This window comes from Lepidochelys olivacea (assembly GCF_965140295.1).
Source record: "Lepidochelys olivacea isolate rLepOli2 genome assembly, chromosome: 2".
In the NCBI taxonomy this organism is placed as follows: domain Eukaryota; kingdom Metazoa; phylum Chordata; order Testudines; family Cheloniidae; genus Lepidochelys; species Lepidochelys olivacea.
In genome coordinates this window covers 260,961,828-260,982,383 of record NC_140412.1, presented here as the reverse complement: position 1 = coordinate 260,982,383, position 20,556 = coordinate 260,961,828, and positions in this window count along the sequence as shown.

Below are 20,556 nucleotides of genomic sequence, written 5' to 3'. Positions count from 1 at the left end.
CAGCACTGTTGAGGCCACACCTGAAGTACTGCATCCAGTTTTGGTCCCCCTACTACAGAAAGGATGTGGACAAATTGGAGAGAGTCCAGCAGAAGGCAACAAAATTGATTAGGGGGCTGGGGCACATGACTTACGAGGAGAGGCTCAGGGAACTAGGGTTATTTAGTCTGCAGAAAAGAAGAGTGAGGGGGGATTTGATAGCAGCCTTCAACTACCTGAAGGGAGGTTCCAAAGAGGATGGATCTAAGCTGTTCTCAGTGGTGGCAGATAACAGAACAAGAACCAATGGTCTCAAGTTGCAGTGGGGGAGGGCTAGGTTGGATATTAGGAAACACTATTTCACTAGGACAGTAGCGAAGCATTGGAATGGGATACCTAGAGATGTGGTGGAATCTCCATACTTAGAAGTTTTTAAGGCCTGTCTTGACAAAGCGCTGGCTGGGATGATTTAGTTGGTGTTGGTCCTGCTTTGAGCAGGGGATTGGAGTAGATGAACTCCTGAGGTCTCTTCCAACCCTAATCTTCTATGATTCTGTGATTCTAGAAATTTTGTGTCTTTGGGGGCTCTTCTGATATGTGTGAGCTCTTACATTCTTTCATTCAATAACGAAACATTGACTTTGATGTAATTAAACCTCAGCTAGCAGCGCTTCTGTCTGGTCTGCTTAACAAATTTAATGCTTATTTTCCTGAACTCCTGACGGAACAAGACACTACACACATGTGGACTATAAACCCCTTTAGTGAGATGAATAAAGGAGTTTGAGGTGCAAGTGGTGTTCTTGTCCATCCTCCCCGTGGAAGGAAAAGGCCTGGGTAGAGACCGTCGAATTGTGGAAGTTTGTCCCTGTAACCTCAATGTCCCACCACGACATCACCCTTGTTGCTCACACTTCTAAACTTAATCCAGAGACCCTCAGGTTTTTCTGCAGTTTCATACCGGAGCTCTGAGCAGTCATACTGCTCTCTTACATATAATGCAACTCTCCCACCTTTTCTGCCCTGCCTGTCCTTCCTGAATAGTTTATATCCATCCATGACAGTACTCCAATCATGTGAGTTATCTCACCAAGTCTCTGTTATTCCAATCACATTATAATTCCTTGACTGTGCCAGGACTTCCAGTTCTCCCTGCTTGTTTCCCAGGCTTCTTGCATTTGTGTATAGGCACTTGAGATAACTTGCTGTTTGTCCTGCTTTCTTAGTATGAGGCAGGAGCCCTCCCCTTTCACGCTCTCCTGCTCATGCTTCCTCCTGGTATCCCACATCCCCACTTACCTCAGGGCTTTGGTCTCCTTCCCCCAGTGAATCTAGTTTAAAGACCTCCTCACTAGGTTAGCCAGCCTGCTTGCGAAGATGCTCTTCCCTCTCTTCGTTAGGTGGAGCCCGTCTCTGCCTAGCACTCTTCCTTCTTGGAACACCATCCCATGGTCAAAGAATCCAAAGCCTTCTCTCCGACACCACCTGCATAGCCATTCATTGACTTCCACAATTCGATGGTCTCTACCCAGGTATTTTCCTTCCACGGGGAGGATGGACGAGAACACCACTTGTGCCTCAAACTCCTTTATCCTTCTTCCCAGAGCCATGTAGTCTGCAGTGATCCGCTCAGGGTCATTCTTGGCAGTATCATTGGTGCCCACGTGGAGAAGCAGGAAGGGGTAGCGATCCGAGGGCTTGATGAGTCTCGGCAGTCTCTCCGTCACATTGTGAATCCTAGCTCCTGGCAAGCAGCAGACTTCTCGGTTTTCCCGGTCGGGGCAGCAGACAGATGAATCAGTCCCCCTGAGGAGAGAGTCCCCGACCACCACCACCCGCCTCCTTCTCTTGGGAGCAGTGGTTGTGGAACCCCCAACCCTAGGACAGTGCATCTCATGCCTTCCAGTCGGCGGAGCCTCCTTCTGTTCCCTTCCCTCAGACGTATCATGTAGTCCACTCTCCGCATTAGTACCTGTGGAGAGAACATGAAAACAGTTGCTTACCTGTATCTGCATTGCTGGTACATGGACGCTCCCCTTTCTTCTTCTTCTGGAGGTCACATGCTACTAGATTTCTTCACCTTCCTCCTGTCCCCGCTGCACAGCCTGCTCTGAATCTTCAGAACATTGTGTCCGTAGAAGCATATCCCAACGTCTGTTCAGGAAATCTTCAGTTTCTCTTATGCAACACAGGGTCAATACTTGTTTCTCCAGACCTTGAACCTTCTTTTCCAATATGGAGACCGGCTTGCACTTTCCACAGACAAAGTCACTTCTGTCCTGTGGAAGAAAGACAAACATGGCACATCCAGTGCAGGTCACAACAGCTGAACACTCCCCATGCATATTACCTTCCTTCTACGAGCTTCCTCAGGAGTTGTAGTAACTACTCAGAGAAGCCAGCAAGATGTACGCCTCAGTGGGCTCTCCCCAAGCAAACTCCCTCTATTAGCTTCTCTGCTGTTCGCCCCTCAGCTGGTTCGCAGCTGACTGGCTTTTTATAACAGTCAGGCCCACTCAAGGCTCACCTGGAACAAAGCACTCCCAATTCACACTTTTCAAACAACCAATCAAGTACACGGTCAAGCAGTCAAACTGTCCCCACAACAGACACTCAGATACTCACCAACACAGCCTCCCTAATGCAGCCCTTAGCGTACCTCCTCTCAGACAGATCCCAGGCAAACTCCCTCTGTAATTCCCCCAGGAGTAGATGTTCCTAGAAGACTCTCCAGTGTTGGGGTGTGTTTATGGAGGTTGTGTGTTTGATTATGCCAAAACTTTTAATAATCTCCAGTTAAAACCAGCTTCATGGCTCTTGAAGCGTAACATAGCAAAATTGTTTTTTTTTTATTTAATGGTACCATCATTTCAGACGAGTCCTACTTGTGTCAGCCCACCGCGAAGTAGTCTACACACCTACAATGAGACTGTTACTTCATGAAAGTCCAGTACACCTTCCTGTTTTTGTAACTATTTATCTTCACTAAACAGGCACAGATGTAAAACACATACAGTAATTCTATTCTGCACAGTCTTATGATGCATCCAAAGACTGTCATGAAAGCTATCCAGTATTTACTAACCAAAGGAAGATCAAACTTTTTTCACAGAATGACAGTTAAGTGTTTGTCCCCAAACTGTCCTGGACAAATGAATACCAGCATGTTTAATATTGCTGAAGGAAATCTCTATCTGGAGTTATACTTTCATAGACATTGGTGCCTTCAAATAACTGGGGAGTGTCTGGACTCTAAAGATTTTGCTAATATTCAAATTGCTTTAGCTAGTTTGATATCCCAGCTTTAGCATGTTTATCAGTTTTAAGATTAACAAAACAAAAGGACCACTGCCCAGGGTAAAGGTACTGGGAGTTTTTGCTGAATTCTCTTTCAACAAATGGACACTTTTAATGTAGAATGGGAAGTCTTGGATTTGTTGTAATTGACAAGCTATTCCCAGACATTTCTACTCATCAAAGCCTGCAGTTACAGATGGATTTTTCTGAGGGTACAGACAAAATACGAGAAGAACAGCTTCAGATCTAAATAAGAACTTATTTTTGGTGCTTATGTATGTTTTAGGCCCCAAATTTATGAGCTTAGAGCATTAAAATGTGTTTTTAATTTACTTTGTGTTTTTTGGATTGGTGTTAATCGGTTGTTACATCACTGAACTGCACCATCCAAGCGGAAAAGGAAAACTAAGTGAGCACATCACTTCTGATATGCTGCACACTCATCCTCACCCCATGACTGCTACACCTTGACACACTTGTACTTCCTGGGACACTTTGCACAAGTCAGTCATTTACTTCCCCTAATAAACAGAGCACACACACACACACACACACAATCATTTTGTAAGGTCAAATATGGAAACCTTTCTCCGCAGCCCTCATCACAGGAGGATGCTGGAGAGATCAGTTGAGTTCTTGGTTGAGGAGTTAAGCATGAGGCCATATTTTTTCTAAGAAAAGAATATTATTGGAATTCCCAACCAGTATAGCTTGGGGAAAACCCATCTTAATGCCTGGGATATTGTAGTTCTGTTACAATACATGCTTGTACAGTAATGAGAACTCACTACATTACATTGTGCACTTGATCTAAGATTCTCTCCTTGCCTACTGTACAGGTTCACAGTCAGTGAATCCTTAACAGACCCTTTTTTCTCTGTTAAGTTCACTAGATTCAGGTGAGATGCCTGCAGGCTGCTAAGGGGCAAACGTAAGTAAAGTGTTTGGAGGAAAAAAACCTCACACAAATCAGGAGATTTTAGCTTTAAGTTCATTATCTTTCCATTTAAACCCTTGAATGTTTTATAAATAAAATGCACCAAAATACTTTTTAAGGCTAACCTTTCCCTAGTTCTCTGGTGGCACACATCACAGCAGGGTATAGAGAAGCTGGCGGATTTTTTATGAGATGCCACAGGGTCGGGAGGGAAACCCGTGTTTGGAAAATGGTTTCTCTGGCTCTCAAGAATGAGCTGTGTATTTGTTTCCTCCTTGATCCCAGAATTCCCTTTCTGCAGATGAGAAGGAGAGTGCACAGTAAGCAGTAGTACTGGAAGGAAAAGAAACACCCAATCTCTTGGCAGGACCTATGTTAATAATCATCAAGGTGAGATACGGGAGAAGTATTCATGCCTGAAGGCCTGCTTCTATCTTCCCCTCCCAGGCAGAGAGCACTTATGTCGACCTAAGTTACTTCGACATACAGCCACTGTAGTAATTAAATCATTTTTGGATGTCCACACTATACTCCTTGTGTCCGTAGTGTGCGCCCTCACCAGGAGCACTTGCACCAATTTAACTGTGAGTATAGGGCATTGTGGGACCACTTCTGAAAGCCAGCAACAGTTGATGTAAGCAACACAGGATCTATACTGACTCTGCATGGACTTAACTATGTCAACCTAAGCGCTACACTTCTCACGGAGGTGGAGTTATTAAGTTGGCATAGCGGGCGAGTTACGTCAGCAGGAGTGACGTTTCAGTGTAGACACTTACAGAGTTAAGTGAATGTAAGCTGCCTTGCATCAGCCTAACTCTGCAGTGTAGACCAGGCCTCTGTTACCGCTCCAGACACTCCTGCCATGTCAAGCTGTCTAGGGACATAAATGTGCTGAAATGTGCAGGGAATTAGGCTCCTGAAAATCAGAGACAGTTGCAACTGGTCCGTGTATCCACCACAGAAGTGCCTTGCCCTCCTTCACCAGAAGGATAGTTGCTGTGGAAGATGGCAATGAGAACACATCCAATGAGGTTCTGAAGTCTTCCGCTAGGGCTGGTCAAAGTTTTCAAATAAAGACAAATTCCCTTTTTACCCCCAAATCAAAAGGGTAGCTTACACTAGGTACTGGTCAGAATGGATTCACACAGCCACACAAAGGAGGCTTTAAACACTGAAAAAGACTGACCTTCTTCCACACACTTCTCTATAAGGCTGCTGGGCCTTTTCCCTCCTCCTGAAGACCCCTGAGGGGAAAAAAGAGTTCTGGCTTCCCTTTCACTAACCTTGGTCTCCACCACATAGTGAATGGCACTGACTCAGTCAACCACACAAAGGCTTCCCCTTTCATTAAGGAGGTACCATATGCACGGGAGGCCAGAAGATGCGTCAAAAATGAAAGGATGGTGCACCTGCTGCTCAATTCGGTCTGTATGGCTTGTCCTTGTTCGGGTATTAAGCTCCGGTAGCTGCAGCCTCTTGAGTGGCTAAGAGGGAACAGAACACAGCTGTTGCATGCTGGGGATATATGGACCTTGACAAGCTTGGCTGTGAAGATTTAGGCTCCTCCACCCCTTGAGTTGTGAGCAAAGGGGGGAAGATGGAAAGGATCACCTGTCAGGTGGAGGCTTGGAGTGAGACAATTTGCCTTCGTATCATTGGTTCTACCTACAGACAGGGTGTCAGACATGGATCCTGGTCTTTGGTTCACATTACATGCATACACTCCGTTACAGTATCAGTGTGCACGCACATTACGATGATTGGGATCTATAAATACATTATGGAGCTTGAGAGGTAGCATGACAAAACGGTAGGCAAGGTAAATACATCAATAATGATGATAGGAGACGAGAATTTCACTTGCAATTGTGTCTGTTCCCATCTTCCCTTGTTTGTTTGGTTTTTTTTTTTAATGTGGACATGAGAAAGCTCTGATGGGGTGCAATAAGAATGGATTTCTGACAATGGCACACTATGGCTGCAGCATGAGATGTATTTGTTTAAAATGTTTAAACTGAGTCAAAGTTCTGATACAGGAGAGGAAATTTAGGATCATACCCACAGATTGGTTGTAAATAGCTTCATATACAGACCACAACAGCCTATATGCCTAAACCCCTATGCATGCCACTGTATTCCTCCAAGGATCCATGGGGATGTTTTTCCTACTCAGGTACAAAGCCCCAGTAGATGCAATGCTCAGGGTCACACCCAGCCTTGCCCGTTTCCCCCCCCCCCCATCCCCCTGATGGGGCTGGGATCGGGGCCGCGGCTCCTGGCGCGGGGAGGGAAATGTGGACAGGGGTACATGGGCTGAGGCTGGGGTCACAGCTGGGGTTGGGGATGGGGCTGGGAGCGGGGCCGGGAACGGAGCCATGGCCGGGGCTAAGGCTGGGGTTCGGGGCTGGAGTGGAGCCACAGCCAGGCCGCGGTGGGGGCTGGCAGCTGGGCCCGTGGCCCGGTGCAGCTCTGCTCCCGGCCCCGTCCCCAGCCTCAGCCCCGGGTCACTGCTCCATTCCTGGCCCCGCGCTGAGGCTGAGGCAGGGCGAGAAGCAGAGCCGTGCTGAGGCTGGGGATGGGGCCAGGCGTGGGGCCAGGGCTGTGGCCGGGGGCGGGGCTGGAGGAGAGGTGGGGTGTGGTGGGGCAGTGCTGGATGGTGCCATGCCCCCCCAATGTTCCGCCACGCCCCCCAAGGGACGCACACCCCACAGTTTGGAGACCTTTGTGCTAAGGTCTCAGAGCAGTAGAGGAGTAACCCCAGGGCACAGGCCTGCAGTAGGAATGATGCTGAATCACACTACTCTAGGAAGAGCACCCAGAGGCATCGCACTTCAGAAGGCACAATGCCTCTCAGGAACCATGTGATCCAGTGTGTCTGTCTGGAGAAGCCGCATATGTGCCACTCTGAGCAGTGGACTCCAGGGAGAACAGGCTTGTGTGGAGGACACAAGAGAACTCCTTTCAGGCGTGCATACGACCATCCACCGGTCTCTTCTGGATTACAGAGGAATACAGTCAACCGTCCATAGGCTGGCTACTGAATATTCACAATCATGAAAATATATGAATAGCTATTACAGCCTGTCACACTCTTCCTGAGAGCTAAGAGCAGCAGATTGTTCCCAGCCAGGTGACTAGAATGACTTGGTTTGGGGATAAAGACCTTTGCTTAGACTAAAGTGTGTTTAATATTTTAGCACAGCTAAGCAATGATCACTCTGGACATGTTCATGTCTCATGTATGAAGTAACTTCCATTGTCTTCACAGACTTGACCATCTGGAAGATCCAGGTCATCTTGAAAGATGCATCTCACCAAACTGGCCTTTTTTCCTTCCCAAAGCTGATTGAAAGTGTATTGCAGGAGTTAAGACAGCAAAACACCTAGAGTTGCATGTGTCACTTTTGCTTCTGTTTTGGAAGAGAGGAGGGTGACTATAACTGAAATCTGCTAAAAAACAACAACTAAACATATCGAAATGTTTAGGTTGAAATTAGGAGTGCAGGAGAAGTCATTCCAGCTAGATCACTGCCATTGGGTAAGAGTGGGTCGTATAGCTTTACTGAAATAGACCAGTGAATACTGTGGGAGACTGGTAGTGAGGAGAGCTAATTGCTGTTCTTGGCCACCACTAATACATTGTGTGATCTTGGACAAATCACATCACTCTCTGTGCCTCAGTTTCCCTAGCTGTAAAATGGGATGATGGTATTTGGCCTTCCTTTGTGAAGCACTTTCACATCTGCTGCTTAAGCGCTAAATATTTTTGTCCCATCGGACTGGGCCCAGATGATTCCAGTGTCTTTCATCTCCTGCTTTGAAAGATTCATAGTTGTGATGATGAATATGTAAGACTGGAGGCACTGGTCATTAAAACGTCATGGGAAAAACACTCTGGCCAAAGCACCCTGTATGCACTGAAGCAGGAATATGTTGCCCCAATGTTCTCCTTAGATCCCCATTCTCAGAACCAGGAGAGACTGTACCAAGGGAAGGGATAGCAGCTCAGGGGCTAGGTGCGTGGGTGCTGCTACTTTCTCCTGACAGTGCTACATGGGTCGCTGCTGGAAACAGAGGGTCCAAGAGGAGTGCCTGGCAGGTGAAAACTCTACCATCACTTGCCCTCCGCCTTCCTTAGAAGGTTCAGTTTGCTAGAAGCAAAAGCTGCCCACATGTGGTGCTTATACCCGAGATAAACCTCAGCTATTATGATTATGGGGGTGTACAGGGAGGAAGACAGACACCATAAACCAAAAATATATCTGCACCGGAGTTAAGAATTTGCCCCTGTGTGGACTAAAAGCAAAAAACACCAGACAGGCAGCATTGGCAAATACAAACCTATGCACAATTGTTAAGGCTCATGGATATTTTTAGCAAAAATCACAGACAGGTCACGGGCAATAAATAAAAATTCATGGAAGCCCCTGACCTGTCCTGATTTTTACTAAAAATATCCCTGACAAAATGGGGAGGGAGGAGGGTCCAGCACCAACAGGGGCTGGGATGCTGAGGGATCCAATCCCTGCCCTGGTGGCTGGGCAGCTGCCAGGGGCTCCTGCTGCCCACCTTGGCTGGGCTGCTCGGGGTCTCCCTGATGCCTCCCATGGCTGGAATTCTGCAGGGTCCCCCAGCCCTCCCGCACCACCTGCTGCAGCTGGGCTTCTGGCGGGGGCTCCTGCCCTCCCCTATCACCCGCTATGGCTGGGCTACTTCAGAGGGGGGCTCCTGCCAACTGCCGTGGCTGGGCAGCTGTGGGGAGCCCAGCCACCCGTGGCAAATGGGAGCTCTGGGGGCCTCCAGGGAGCTTCAGGGTTCCCCTGTTGGCCAGCAGCTAGGAGCTGCTGGGGGCCTCCGCCAGCAGCGGTTGAGAGCTGTGGTCCTGCTTTGGGCAGGGGTTGGACTAGATGACCTCCTGAGGTCCCTTCCAATCCTGATATTCTATGATTCTATGATGTCGCTCCGGCTCACGCTTCCTGGTACTGTCGGTGGCCAGTGATGTGTTTGATGAGGCCACTCAGCCTCACCTCAGTCCCTGGAAAAATCATGGAGCAGGTCCTCAAGGAATCAGTTCTGAAGCACTTAGGAATTAGCACTTAGCACGAGAGGAAAGTGATCAGGAACAGTCAGCATGGATTCACCAAGGGCAAGTCATGCCTGACTAATCTATTTGCCTTCTATGATGAGATAACTGGCTCTGTGGATGAGGGGAAAGCAGTGGATGTGTTATTCCTTGACTTTAACAAAGCTTTTGACACGGTCTCCCACAGTATTCTTGCCAGCAAGTTAAAGAAGTATGGGCTGGATGAATGGATTATAAGGTGGATAGAAAGCTGGCTAGATTGTCGGGCTCACCAGGTAGTGATCAATGGCGCCATGTCTAGTTGGCAGCCGATATCAAGTGGAGTGCCCCAAGGGTTGGTCCTGGGGCCGATTTTGTTCAATATCTTCACTAATGATCTGGAGGATGGCGTGGATTGCACCCTCAGCAAGTTTGCAGATGACACTAAACTGGGAGGAGAGGTAGATACGCTGGAGGGTAGGGATAGGATACAGAGGGCCCTAGACAAATTAGAGGATTGGGCCAAAAGAAATCTGATGAGGTTCAACAAGGACAAGTGCAGAGTCCTGCATTTAGGACAGAAGAATCCCATGCACCGCTACAGACTAGAGGCCGAATGGCTAGGCAGCAGTTCTGCAGAAAAGGACCTAGGGATTACAGTGGTCGAGAAGCTGGATATGAGTCAACAGTGTGCCCTTGTTGCCAAGAAGGCCAATGACATTTTGGGCTGTATAAGTAGGGGCATTGCCAGCAGATCGAGGGACATGATTGTTCCCCCCATTCGACATTGGTGAGGCCTCATCTGGAGTACTGTTTCCAGTTTTGGGCCCCACACTACAAGAAGGATGTGGAAAAAATTGGAAAACGTCCAGCAGAAGGCAACAAAAATGATTAGAGGACTGGAACACATGATTTATGAGGAGAGGCTGAGGGAACTGTGATTGTTTAGTCTGTGAAAGAGAAGAATGAGGGGGGATTTGATAGCTGCTTTCAACTACCTGAAAGCAGGTTCCAAAGAGGATGGATCTAGACTGTTCTCAGTAGTAGCAGATGACAGAATGAGGATTAATAGTTTCAAGTTGCAGTGGGGGAGGTTTAGGTTGGATAGTAGGAAAAACTTTTTCACTAGGAGGGTGGTGAAACACTGGAATGCGTTACCTAGGGAGGTGGTGGAATCTCCTTTTGAAGTTTTTAAGGTCAGGCTTGACAAAGCCCTGGCTGGGATGATTTAGTTGGGGATTGGTCCTGCTTTGAGCAGGGGGTTGGACTAGATGACCTCCTGAGGTCCCTTCCAACCCTGATATTCTATGATTCTATGACAGCAGTCCAGCCCCAGGGCAGAAAATGTCACGGAGGTCTCTGGAAGTCACATATCCCATGACCTCCGTGACATAATATTAGCCCTAATAATCATTACAATACAGTCTTAAAGACCCCCAAGTAACCTAGGAGTCTCTGTAAAAGTATTTACTGTAGGTCTGAACTGAATGCAAGGGTGGATGGCAAATATTCCATGAGATTAGTTCTGGGTGAAATCTGGCAAGGAAATTGGGTTGCCAGGGTGTCCAGTTTTTGACTGGAACACCCAGTCAAAAAGGGACCCTGGCAGCTCCGGTCAGCACCACAGACCACGCCATTAAAAGTCCCGTTGGCGGCACTGCCAGTACAGTGGGGCTGGGAGGCTCCGTGCCCAGCTCCCGGAAGCGGCTGGCATGTCCCTCCAGCTTCTAGGTGAAAGGATGGTCACCAGGTCTCCACGTGCTGCCCCCGCCCTGAGCGCTGGCAGCTCTGCAACTCCCAGTGGCCAGGAACCATGCTCCCTCCCTACCCCACCTCACCTCCACCTCCTCCCCTGGGCGCGCTGCATCCCCACTCCTCCACCTACCTCCCAGCGCTTGCCACCACCAAACAGCTGTTGAGCAGGGGGTTGGACTAGATGGGGCAGAGATTTAGGGAAGGATTCAGAATAGGGGCAGGGAAGGGGCGAATTTGGGGCGGGGATTTTGGGGAAGGGTTTGAAAGGGGGAGGGGTGGGGCAGGAGGGGGCGGGGCAGGGGGCAGAGGAGGATTGAGCACCCACTGGCGCGAGCCTCCCGCACCAGAACTCCCTTCTGGAGCCTGCATCCCCTCTCACACTCCAACCCACTGCTCCATCCTGGAGCCCCCTCCCACACCTCAACCCCCTGCCCCATCCCGGAGGCCCCCCACGCACACACACACTGAATACCTCAGCCCCAGCCCAGAGCCACCTCCTGTACCCCAACCCCCTCATCCCTGGCTCCACCCCAGAACGCACACCCCTAGCTGGAGCCCTCACCCCTTCCCACACTCCACCCCCCTGTCCCAGCCCACTGAAAATGAGCGAGTGAGCGAGGGTGCAGGACAGCGAGTGACGGAGAGATGGAGTGAACGGGGGGCAGGGCCTAGGGGAAGGGGCAGGGCACGGCAGGGCAAGAGTGTTCAGTTGTCTGAAATTAGAAATTTTGCAACCCTACAAGAAAACCATGTTCCTAACAGCTCCTTAGTCACAGAGGAAAAAAACACCCCAAGCTCACTTCCTTATGCTCAGCAAAATCATTCCCCACAGCAATCGAACTCTCCATACAGGCCCAGTACAGTAACGTGCAGGCAGTGGCAGTGTCTGAACTGACCCTACAGATCTTCTGATGTGTCCCATCTGTTAGCATATGCCATAACATATGTGATGGAAGGAGTCACTAGAGAATAAAGACATAGCTGTTTTGCTAATAGAGCTGGGCAAATACACTCAAAAAATAAGTATTCTTGTGCGTAAAACCTGCTGATTCTTTATATTGGTATTTGCTATCTTTGCACATGAATATCCTTGCAGATAATGATCAGCGTAAAGCAATAGCTTTGGAAGTTATAGGGCCAATAAATATTCACAAGAGTATTTGCACCAAGAAGGTGTTTCTGACTGGGTAGGCGAGCTGCGTTTTGTTATTTGCCCAATATATTTGAACACTTACGAATGTTCAGGGATAACGTGAACCAGTCAAGACCAGCAGTGAGCAAGTGGTGCTGCCAGTCAGATAAGTAAAAGCCTGCAGCCTGTACCCTGAGTGGCCATTACAGGTTGTGTGGCACTTTACAGAACAGTAGGAGTGTCAAGTACAAAAACCTGCCAGTTTGCATGTATACAAACAGGTTCAGTTCATGAAATTGTGGTCCCTGAAATTTCACACTGGATTTCTGGTTCATTCAAAACCTGAATGACAAAGCAAAACAGTGTGAAGCCAAGCAAATTTAATGAAAAAAACACCTGTCTCACAGCCCTTTTTCACTACACGAAACCACACCCTTTCCCCCAACACACAAAAAAAGCTAAGGGCCAGGCTGGCTTGCACTCTTCCAGTGCTGCTCTCCTTCCAAATCAGGCATTTTTTTCTTCTGATCCAACTCAGTCTCCCCTTTTCTGCAATAGCAGGAGCATAAGCCCCCTACTGCTGCAATACCCCTTTAAGTAAGAGGCTAAGGCATGCTCCACCCATATAAACTAAAAAGTACTGCACTATCCTACCATAGTGGTCCCAAATGCTACAGCTCACACTAGTGATACTGTTGGGCTGTCACTGCAAGGGCAGTATATAGTGGGCTTGTTCTCTTGCAACATCTCCCCTGGTTTGGGAAAGATTCACATAGCCCTATTGCAAGGCATCCTCTTTTCTCAGAGAAATTCTAGTTTGGCTGGTCACATTCGGCCTTCCTCAGGAACCTCCCAGCAGTTTCACCTGAATCTGCTATTCTTCATCTCTTAACCTAAACTGGTTATGTGCTGCTAAACAGCTGTTGTGCAGTCCATGCCAGAGGTGGGTGAAGGGATCCCTTAAAGTCTGCAAACTACTTTTGCCGCTCTAGGCAGTGTGTCCTACTGGACAGCACACTAGACTAGTACACAGGAGACCTGCATCCTCGTCCCAGCCCCACTGCGAAGGGACCTTGAGCAAGACACTTCAGCTTCCCTATCTGTAAAGAGGAGATGATGCGAACATCTTTTGTAAAATGCTTTGATTTCTACTAACGAAAAGCACGGTGTAAAAGGTATTTTAATACCCCTTTATATATTTTTATGCAATTATAAAAGCACAGAAATATTATCAGCCTATTGGTTAGTCTCTAAGGTGCCACAAGTCCTCCTTTTCATTTATACACTGGACTGTTCTCATGGCAATACCTTATCAATGAAGGAAAGAATTCAAATTACAAAATAAAATCCATCCAGATTGAATACTGACAAAAGCAAACTACTCTGGTATATTTATACAATAGTAGTTTATTACATACTGGTTTGGTTGTTAGGAGGGGAATGAAGAGTGCCTTTTCAAAGTCAAAAGCTGGAAATAATGCCATACTATCCCTGGCAATGCATGGCTGATTTACTGTTCTGACAGATGGTCATGGCAATAAGAAAGTGATCCTCAAAAATGGCACTGATTTGAAGAGCAAAGGAATTTGCTGGAGTCACTGGTTGTTGCTAAGCCGCAAGAAAACCTTTGTCAGCTCTCAATGATGCATACAATGTACAATGTTTCAGTACGACCCCTGAGAATGAGTTGGTTTGGGTCTATCTGGTTAGGATATTTAGGATGAAACTTTAAATATTGATTTCCTCTAAGCTCTGTTTCACAAGTGCAATATGATCTTTTTTTCCCCTATAATTTGTACTTTTCACCCGTAAATATCAAACTATTTATAGAAAGGTGGATAAGATTTATTAACCCTATTTGCAGAAACAAATTTAACAAATTCTGCTCAAGCCTTCTTCCCATGCTCCTTGGATTTTTCACTGCAGACAAGTGTGACCCTAAAAACCTTACAATGCCAACTGTTCTGTCAGCTACTCCTCAGGCCTGACAAACTCATTACACCTAACACTGTTTTCATAGTGTTTATCCAAAGATTGTCTTGTAAGTTATCAAATGTAAGCTGGTGACACACTGGTCATTAATATCACTATGAAATGTATGTAGCAACACTGAGGAATGATGGATACTTAATGATATGCTGTAAAGTCTGTAACACGGCAGAATGGATGAACAGGTCTTCGGCCGTACAATAGCATGTCTATACAACTATTCCTAATGTAAACGAAGCATTCTGAAGCCAAATACAATGGAGGTTACATTGTTTTTCCTGTTTACTTCAGTTGCCAATGTAACAGGGGGTTGTAAAAGCAGAATGGTGCTGGCACACTGGAGAGCCAGCGATGCGGGAGGAGAATCTTATCTGGGGGTACACTTCAAAGGGATACATTTCAAAACTTTGCGGGACTCTATGAAAGAAAAAAACCTCTTGGTTATCCATTTCACTGAGAAACAACACCCTTGGGAGAGGGGGGTGGTTCATGAAAATCTGGATCCCGATTTGACTGAAAAATCAGCAAACTCTTCAAAAGGACTTTGAGGGCAAGAAACTACTTCGGACAAAGCAGCGTAGCTTGTCAATGCTATGTTTAGTCTTAGAACGGTGCTACACTTTTGTTTCACTTGTAACCTTTTCTCTTTCCATTATTCTTACTCAATATTCATTTGCATCTGTTCTTTGTTAATAAACTTTTGTTTTCACCATAAATAGATTACAGTGCTATGCTGTTATAAGGGACCTGATCCTGAGGTGTAACCATCAGCTGTGTGTACCCTGTCTCTTTAGAGACAGGGGACGTCGTAATTACTGTGAGTTCCAGTGTCAGGGGCTGGACACTGCAGAAAGACCTTTGAGGTATTTGGGGCCACGAAGGCTGATTAAAAGCTAGCAGAGCTTCTGAGGAGATTGTTTGGGTGGCTAGCAGACTGGGGTGAGAGGGACAGGAGCCGACACCCAGTTTAGCACCAGCAAGTCTCTCTCTCGCTGCGGCACAGACTAAGAAGGTATTCCACAAGGTTGGATATCCTCAGAGTGTCACACACCCTAAATCCCATCTATCCACAGAGAGCTGCACCCAATGAGCCGGTTCCTTCTATTGGTCAGCAGAATTAATTTAAACATTTTCCAGCAGAATCAACACCGCTGACTGCACGGAGTGTTTCAGACAAACATGGCCACTCTGTTTCAGAGATCATCAGAAGTGTTATAGGTTCTGTTATGGTAAGTCTGCAGAGGACTTCTGCAGGAGATTATTATATTTTTATTGCAAGTCTCACAATGTTTGGTGCTGAACTTAAAGCCCCTGCTCCTGGAGTCAAGTGATTATAAGAGACTCTCATTTTATTCAAAGAACAAAAGTTTTTAACCCTCATGGTTGCAGAGAAAAGCTTTGAAAATGTGACTGGTGTGTAACCCAAAGGTTCAGAATCCAGAAAGCAACCAAAATAAACCTAGCATATTTATGATGTGCTTAAAATAATTTGCTTTTTAAGCCAATGTCATGATTTTTGAGAGCCTGACCCATGATTTTGGAATGTTTGGGGTTGACAATACTGCATCTGCTGTTTGGTAAACCCCTTTTTAGCATCTATCCTCTTCTGCAGATAACTGGCAAGTTATTAGCTTTCATAGGATACCTCCCAAGTCATTTTTGTACAAATATTGTTGCAGGAGTGTGTAGGGGTGAATACAGGGGTGCCTATGGTCATAGAAAACTACTGAGGGAACAAACTCATTTTTTCACTTTGGTAGCACAGGTCCAGCTTACTGGAATAGCAGGTGGTATGAATCAGAATGGATGCTGGTGGCTAAAGGTGACTAGCTAGATCCTGAACAATTACAGCCAACTCCTCAAAGAGGGATTAGACAGCAGAAGGACCAAGTAGCCCCCCCGGGAGACAAATATGGCAGGGGTCCCTCTCCTGCTACTTTCTGTGGGCTGGCTCGATATAAATCTCTATTCATATAGACAGATGCACCAGGAGGAGGATGAGTGGGAGCTGTGTGGGACAGGACAGGATTTGGGTGAATAGCCATCCTAGCCCTAGCCACAGGAGTGAGGTAGAAGGGAAGGATTCTTGTGCCAAGGGAGGTGCATGATTGACTTGGTGAGGTATGGAACTTTTACAGGATGAGTCACTAGGTGAGGTGAGGTGAGGAGAGAGGGTGGTTGAAGCGGGAGACAAGGTGGTTGAGAGGCAGGCTGAATGGGTGGAAAGAGAGGGAACATGGAGATTAAGTAGGGTGGCTGGGTAGTGATGGAGGATGGGGAAAGTCGAGTAGCAGCCTGTGCTATAGAAGGGGATTTTTATGTTTGGGGGCAGAGATATGTTCCCCCATATGTACATGAATAACAAGTTGATTGTGTAACTAGGCGACTGATGTAACCTAATTTTTGTAACCCCCAATCTCCTCGCCCTTCCTTTACTCAGTAATGGTTGTTTCCTATCCCTGTATACAAGCTCCCTGGAACAGGGACTGTCTTCCTGTATGTCTGTGCAGCACTTATCCCATAGTGGGCTCCACCATACTACAAATACTAATGAAGCAGGTCAGGAAACAGAGGGGAATATTTCCAACATTTGAGATTTCATCAACCTTTAAAAGAGTAGGTCAAAAAAGGGAAGAATTTTCAAGAGTTTAGTAAAGAAGTTTCCTCCTTTTTTGGGCCAATACATCAAGGAAGCATAAAAATTTTGACCAGCTGTAAGTAATATTAAACAATGGTTACAGGCGCAGCAGGAGTTCTGAAAGTAGGATTTTCCTACAAGTAGCTTTGATGCTGCTTTTTCCAGCTTTGTTCAAGGTGAACAAAGCTTAAGATACAAGACACCATTCATTTTTCTCCCAATTAGAACCCCCCCCCCCCGAAGCCGCTGGATCAGTCTGACTCTATTTCAAACACTCAGAAGCATAGACAGTTCTCATGGTTTTTTGGAGAGCTTGTTATGTTCCATTGAAGAGTAAGGATCAGTGATGTCCTGCAACACTCCTCCCTGAAACATCTTAAAATGGAAATCTCCCATTCAGAATCTTACAGAATTTCTCAGCAGAACCAGAAGCAACAGCCAACAATGAGGACTTAGAGATGTTACCGTTTGTGGCCATCTGCACGGAAGTGGTCCAGTGGTCCTGGCAGCTGCCATCCCCTCTGAGGCTCATGAGGAACCCCTCTAAGAGTTTGAAAAGAGTGAGAACCTCTGGGTTCACATCCAAGGCTTCAGCCCTGTTGTTCAGAGAGTATTGGAGATTATCTAGCAAGGCCCTGGGCTTTCTGTCCCCAGCACTGCCATCCCTGGTACCGACAGCCAGCAGCGACCTGACGTCATCGTCACCGATGAGGCCCAGAAAAAGATCATCCTCGTTGACGTGACGGTCTGCTTTGAGAACAGGACCCTGGCCTTTCGTGAAGCCTAGGCTCGTAAACTGGAAAAGTACGCTCCCCTGGCCAGCACCCTGAGAGTGAAGGGCTAAGAGGTGCAGACGGATGCCCTGATCATCGGAGCCCTGGGCTCCTGGGACCCCTGCAACGAGTGTGTGCTGCAGACCTGTGAGATCGGTCAACACTACACATGGCTCATGCCACGCCTCATGTCTCAGACACCATCTGATGGTTCAGAGACATCTACACTGAACATGTCACCGGCCACCAACAGTACCAGGAGGCGTGAGCCGGAGCGACATCGTGCATCGACTACGAGAAAGGGACCGAGAAATTTTATCCATTGGACCATATGAACTGGAACCAAAACTCACTGAATGTTAAATCTCACCGAATGAGGGTCAATCCATCCTCATCATCGTATCCACTCATTATACTCCACACCTGAACATAGCCATTATATAAACAACATAAGCAGAGGCCTATCTATGTGAAGAAGAGGGCAGATGAGTATGCAAGACCTGAGACCCCAGGACTAATGAACAAATGACCTGGATAGGTCCCCCAAAGAACACACTTTTCATATGTCAGATCAGAGTGCACACAATAACCTGGCAGAGCCCTTCTGAAATTAATAGGGGAGCCAAGTGCAGTCCGCAGGTAATAAAGCAGAATGGAAATCAGTGGCTTTAAAATGCCAGTCAATGATTCATTAAAATCCAGACTGCTGAGCACAATCAAGTTACCTGAGGTTCAGTCCCAAATGAATAGAATTATCAAAAGTCTGACTGTATCATTTTGGCTGGATATTGGACGGGAACACTGAACTTATATAGTGGAACAAGACTTTTCATTTGTGGTTTAAAAAAAAATACAACTGTTTATAAAGGGATTAACAAATTGACGGATTTAAGATTTGGCTTGCTTGATCTGCAGCCACAAATCCTTCAGAGGAACTGCCTGACAGGAAGAACCAAATGGGGATATAAAGCTGCTCGGGTGAAAGCTAAAATGAGGAACAGGCCTGCTCCATAACATAACATCTGCCTGCATGAGAGAGTGAAAGAAGGGCTTACTCTTGAAGCAAAGGATAATTTTGGCAGAGGCTGCTCCGTGGCACACTTGTACAATAGCTTTACTGAATATCAGAAAACTTCTTTAGCTGCTAGTAGGATTAAAACTCCTCAGGTAATGTGTCTCATGTTTGAGACAATTCAAAAACCTTCCCTATTTTTCTCTTGCAATTGGGTGTATTTAACAGGGCCTGCCTAAATGTAAACCTCCCACTAAGGCCTACCTCTGCCATGAGGCCTTCAAATCACTGGCCCCTAGCACTGGTTCAGCAAGGGGCAAGCTGAGGTTTCCTTCTTATCTCATCCTCCCACCCACTCTGTTTATCTCTTTTGTCCACCTGCTTTGCCCTGTCTGACACCTAGACTAAACTCTGTGGCAGGGACTGTCCTTATCTTCTATATGTCTATATGTCTGCACTTAGCCTAGGGGCAAAAAAAAAAAGGCCCTGATTGTTGAGTCAGGTTCCTAGGCACTACTGTAATATAAATGAATTGTTCCCCAAAAGCTTTGTTAATGCAGAGTCAAGGTTGCCAACTGGTGCCTTGTACCACTTCCGAACATTGGGTTCAGCTACAGTCAACCCTCTGAACACTGGGAGTGAAGATAATGCCAACTTCAACTTCTGAAAACCAGGAAATGCAGTGCTAAGGTCCACACTACCTTGACTCCGACCCCAAGAGGTGGCAAGAGCCGCAGGGAATGCTTCAGTAAGGGGGGGGGGGGGCACATTTAAGACCCACATTATCCTATGTATTAAACATGCTCATTCCTGCTCCCCATCCTGGTCTCAGTACTCTGGGGGCATGTTTTGAAGGAAGACAGATGGGTGTATAGATATTTGGGGGGGGGAAACTGAAGCCCCTCTATATACCCCACTGTACATTTGACCTCCGTTCTTCCCCAGTCTCCCGCACTGCTCTTCCCCTTTAGAAGCAGCAGCATCAAGGGCATTGGGGAAAGATGAGCCTAAAGCCCTTCCACCAGTGTAGGAGACAGAAGAGGGGAAGGTGGGGAGTTCAGGCTTCCCTCCCCTGACTGGGGAGCAATGGGGAGAAAGGAAGCTCAGGAACCTCTTCTGCTAGCCTGGTGAAGCAGCCGTGGGAGGTTGGGGGTTTGTAGGGGAGCAGGGGAGGTCACAGATTGCTCCAATGCCCAAACCCTCGTGCTCCCAGGTATGTCATTGTAAGGGAAGGAGCCCAACTCTGCTGTCAGCGCTTCTGAGTACCCAGAAAAGCAAAGGTCACTTCTTTACGATCCCTCAACAAATAAGACACTTTTGGGGAAACCCAATGACAAAGCTCCAGCCGCTGTTTTTAAAATCAGTGTTTGAATGATCCCTTACACTAATAAGGGTCATTGTCTGGGGGGCACTGGCAGCTCACTCGCTGAGCCAGATCGCAGAGCTAAGGTGTGAAGCTTGGCAGAGGGATAAGCGTGTCATGTTTATATAAGGCCGACTGTCAGCAGGCAGGATCAAACCGAGGACCCCTGAAGCTTAGTGAATGAGCCTCTACCTCATGAGCTAAAAGCCAACTGCCTGTTAGCTAAGGCTGTAGAGCAGACTCATTTAACTCTCTCTCTACGTAGTCTTGGTGCCACTAGATGGCACAGAATACCACACCCAGAAGGTGTGTGGGTTACATTTACATTACTCTTTCATCTGTCCTCTGCTTAATTAATGCTCTTTTTCTTGACAGTGCTTCTACAAAAACAAACAAACAAAAAAAAAAACAGTCTGCATGTGCACTTTGGAAACATTCACTCTTAAACCACAAGTTTCAGTCTCAGGGCAGAGCTTCCAAAAGGAGCCCTGCAGAACACACCCATCCCCCATGGCCTGAAAGCTGCCAAAAATGGGTCTCAAACACAGAGTCATCAACCACAGCACATCACCTTGAGCCACCCAGCTTGCATAGCAATAGGCTGCCTGCAAACCCT